Source organism: Brachyistius frenatus, unplaced genomic scaffold (assembly GCF_029030835.1).
Source record: "Brachyistius frenatus isolate BFR_SWC_R1_liver_20210118 unplaced genomic scaffold, ASM2903083v1 Contig_357, whole genome shotgun sequence".
Taxonomy (NCBI): Eukaryota; Metazoa; Chordata; class Actinopteri; family Embiotocidae; genus Brachyistius; species Brachyistius frenatus.
The window spans coordinates 87,653-92,500 of record NW_027210956.1 but is presented as its reverse complement, the minus strand read 5'-3'; positions in this window follow the sequence as shown (position 1 = coordinate 92,500).

Genomic DNA, 4,848 nt, shown 5'->3' with positions numbered 1-4,848 from the left:
GGAGTTACAGCCATGAAGATGACCAAACTGTGGTGTCACTCCTCGAGCCTGATTATGATTCATTCATGATTCACTTCTAACCTTAAAAGACAAGGACTCTACAACACCTCCGAAGCTGTTCACCGACCCTACACTGTATACAAAATGGATGTAGACTCTATGAGCAGTTTGAAGCTGAGTTTCAGGCGTCTCTGGCCATCTGTCTCCATCTTGGCAGTGTCTGACTTGGCCTTACTGCCTGCAGATTCAAAAATGGGCAAAGACGCGATGTGTGGGTGAAGCTGAAGCTGACCCAATGAAACCACAGGATACCCATCCGTCCCACGAAGTGCCCCGACCCTGAACTGAGCAGCACTTCAAGCCGTACCAAGGTGGAAGGAGAAGTCGGTCCATCGCTCCATTCCTTTGGTCCAGACAAGACAGCAACAGACAGACTTTGGAGTATTCTTGGTCCCCTGAAGATGACTGATTCCACATCATCTCCTGTTGCTCCACCAACAGCTGATTCGGATATTTATTGTGTTGAGAGCTTGAACCCCAATATTAATGTAATCGCTTCCCCATTCCTCCAGCAATCTATCCTGATCTAGTACAATTGGTTTTTCATTTTCAGAGCATGGTAATCATGTTATCGTCTGTCCACCCACCCACCCATTTATCCATCCACCCATCCATCCATCCATCCATCCACCCATCCATCCATCCATCCATCCATCCATCCATCCATCCATCCATCCATCCATCCATCCATCCATCCATCCATCCATCCATCCATCCATCCATCCATCCATCCATCCATCCATTCACCCACCCAATCCACCCACCCATTCATCCATACACCCACTCACCCACCCATCCATCCATCCACCCGCCCATCCGCCCACCCATCCATCCATCCATCCATCCATCCATCCATCCATCCATCCATCCATCCATCCATCCATCCATCCATCCATCCATCCATCCATCCATCCATCCATCCATCCATCCATCCATCCATCCATCCATCCATCCATCCATCCATCCATCCATCCATCCTCATAGTATTTCATTTGCAGTCATTTTTCTTTGAATGTGTTCTGCTTCTGTCATTAGTGCAGTGACCCAATTTGACAACAGGGATCATTAAAGTTTGAATTCATTTTTATTACTAATATCTCTGGTAGTATATTCTGAAATATAATGTGCATCCTAACTGAACTAATTTGACGGATGCACAAGACGGATCCTCCAAATCAGCGGTGGGTACTGGCATCAAATTTGTCCTCGTTAACAGCAGATCAGGTATCATTCAACTTCTTTATGATTGTAAATATATCAAATCATAGTGTTTTATTGTTTACTTCAGTGCCATTTAAATATAATGGGGGCAGATAGATTAACTTTAGTCTCACCCTTTGGATCCTCTTGTTGATAGTGCTGCAGCCTCACTGCGTACGACACTCGACACTCTCGTCTCTCTGAAAGAGAAAGTAATGAATCAAAGGAGGTTTCTTCTTAGTACAATTTGCAAAAAACACATCTTAGATGATTAACTTTAGATCTCTGAACTGACTTCAACAACTGCTTCATGTAAATGTACTTTATATCCCATCCTAACTCCTCTCGGGGATGTTGTACCCTTAATCCATTATTACGCAATGTTAGTGTGTGACTGAGTGATTGTTGGGTGAAGTTATTCCATTAGTCGGGCAAATGCTACCACTTCCTGTTGTCTTTTCAAATTAAAAGCAGTCATTTCAAATTAAACCCACTAGGGTTTCATACATGGTCCGATTAGATGACCTCAGTGCCGGGAAATAAATGCTTCAGTGAACCCTCAGGTTTTTAAAGCAATGCCTTTGGTCATAATGGGTTCAAGCACACTTCCATATTAGAGCTGATAAACCTATCATCATTGCTAGGCTACAGGCTTTTAAGGTTGCTGTAAACACATGAGCCAGTATTCAGTGCTTAACGACCTATTCAGGCCTGAGGAACATTGGCATTAACTGTGACACTCAGCAGGGTTCCGGTTATGTACCGACACTCCCCCACAGAAACCTGACACCAGAGCCTCTCATCGGAGAGCAGCAAGGCAGGGAATCTCTTTGAGGGCCATAAATGTGCTTCTCACGACTGTCAAAGCTCCCCCAGACTCCCCCATCTCTCCAGCAGAGAAAAGGGAGAGTGTGACAGCAGCTGGCTGTTAGTTCTGACTGCCAACTCCACATCTCTGTCTCAGTCCATGCTGCACTGAGCGGTGGTCAGTCCGTCTCCGCTATGCAGGGCTGCCAATTTAATGGTAAGAAGCTGAATCCTGGTTGAAAAGTTCTGAGATCATATCATGAACAAATATGCAGATGATGTAATGATGCCAGGTCAACGTAACAATATATTTTGTAATATATACATATTACAAAATGTATCTTTAATTTATCCATCCATCCATCCATCCATTACCTATACCTGCTTTATCCCGAATAGGGTCACGCGGGGGAGGGGGGGGGGTCGGGGGTTCGGAGCCTATCCCAGCTCATTTTGGGCAGAGGCAGGGTAATTTCATTTATCTTTAATTTCAAAACCATGTATGTCTTTCACATTTCAAGAGGGGCGAAGCTTCATTGTCCAAGACCGAAGAAGGCACGTCAGGTCAGGAGACACCAGGTGTTTTTTCTTTGTGTCACCATGAATTCATCCCCCAGAGTCAGACTGTCAACACTGAGTTCCACTGGGACATTCTGAGGGGAAAACATTCACTGTGAACCACCTGAACTGTGGCGCCATGGCAACAGGCTTCTCCAACATGATAACACGCCTGCACACCTTGCGTTGAAAACAGTCGAGTTTCTCACCCTTCCTTCTATTCCCCAAAAATTTTAAATAAAATGTGATGCTTCCTCATGAAAGTTGTTGCTTCCTGATGCTCCGTGTGCAGCACGGTGCTGCGCTCCGTTTGCATGCAACAGGCCCCATCTTGGAAAGTTTTATTGATTTTCTTGTGTCACTACCTCCACCCACCACAGGTCACCTGCCTGCTACTCCCACCTCACCTGCTCCCAGTTTTCCATCTGCAGCTACCATTGCTAATTACAACGTTTTCATCTTAAATTTTGTCTTTTAGAGTTAATCCATTGATTTCCCAGAGTTCTGGTTGCTCATTTGTATTTTGTCAGCTTCATATTTACCTACCCTTCCTTTGTAAATCCAACTATTCTTTTAGATAAACTTCCCTGCTTTCTGTGTCCTTTTTGTAACACAAATCTGCACAAAAACATCAGCAGAGGAAAAACTCAATGCTTCTTTAAAGAAGTTACTGAAGTGGTCATATCTGACACTGCCCCCTCACAGACTATGTAGACTACACTGTCCTCTTTTTTAAAAGAGGGAGGCCCTTAGCAGAGTTTGACAGTGTTGCTCTCCATTAGATAGATGGGGTCAGTCTCCTTGGCAACCCTTAAACAGCTGTATGGTCACATGCCATTTACAGAGGCTCAGCAAAACCAGAGAAATCACAGCATGTGATAAAATACTGGTTTCATCTCTGAAAATCAAACTTTAGTGTGACTCCCTACTCCATATGAACACTGCAACATTACAGTACTACTATTCCATTAGCTTCAGCGACTGCTTGACCAGCCAAGTCTAATGGAAAGACACAGAGCTGCGACCACAGCCGGCGCTGGACGCTTCGATGCTCCACCAATATTTTGGTCAAATGATTCAATTACTCCATCAACAGAGCGGTGAGCCAAAGAAAGCAGGCTGCCCCTCTGTGTGTGTGTGTGTGTGTGTGTGTGTGTGTGTGTGTGTGTGTGTGTGTGCGTATGGACCAAAAAGGAGACCTAATTGAAACCAGCTGTTCCACTGAGACAGTTGTGGAACGAGGCCAAAGCGCCACATTAGTCTGACATGGATAGAGCAAGAGACATGCACAGAGACAGAGGGAGAGAGAGACAAAGGAATGTGAGGCTGTTTTTTTTTTTTTTTTTTTTTTTTTTTTTTTTTTGGGGGGGGGGGGTTGTGATTGTTTCTCTCCAGAATTTGGTGATAATTTGGTCTTCTTTGTGTTCTGCAGAAGCATCAGACTCACAGTGACAGACAGGCAGACAGCCTGCTGACAGAGAGCTGAATTATCAGCAGCAGCATTGAGGAGCAGCCCAGCACCTCCTCAGACAAACTTCTGTCTCTGTTGTGTTTTCATCACTTTGACCCAAATATCAGAGCGTTAGAGGCTCTGACAGTTGGCACTTTAGAGTCGGCTGCAAAAGATGGGATTTCACATTTTGTCTCAGCAGCCCCCAAAAATCACCACATTTCACAGCTGAGTGAACAGTGAACTGGATGGAGGTGCTGATGATAGTTTTATCAGGCCGTGCATCCTTAAACAGCACATTCAGTTTCACTGAATCAAACCTGAAACTGCTGACTAAGGCAAATCATAAATCCAGTCAGATTGTTATTAACGTCGGCAGTAACGACACCCGGTTACACCAATCAGAGGTCACTAAAGTTAACGTGGAATCGGTGTCCAACTTTTCAAAAACAATGTGGGACTCCGTAGTTTTCTCTGGACTCCTTCCTAACCGGACCAGTGATGATATGTTCAGCTGTACGTCTTCACTTCACAGCTGGTTGTCGAGGTGGTGTCCCGCTAACAACGTGGGCTTCATTGACAATTGGAATACTTTCTGGGGGAAACCTGGTCTGATCCGGAGAGACGGCATCCATCCTACTTTGGATGGTGCAGCTCTTCTTTCTAGAAACATGGCTGTGTCTCTTAACAGCCCTAAAACCTGACATCCAGGGTTGAAGTCAGGACGCAGAGCTGCAGTCTTACAGCTCCTCTGCAGCTTCTTTAGAGCTGTC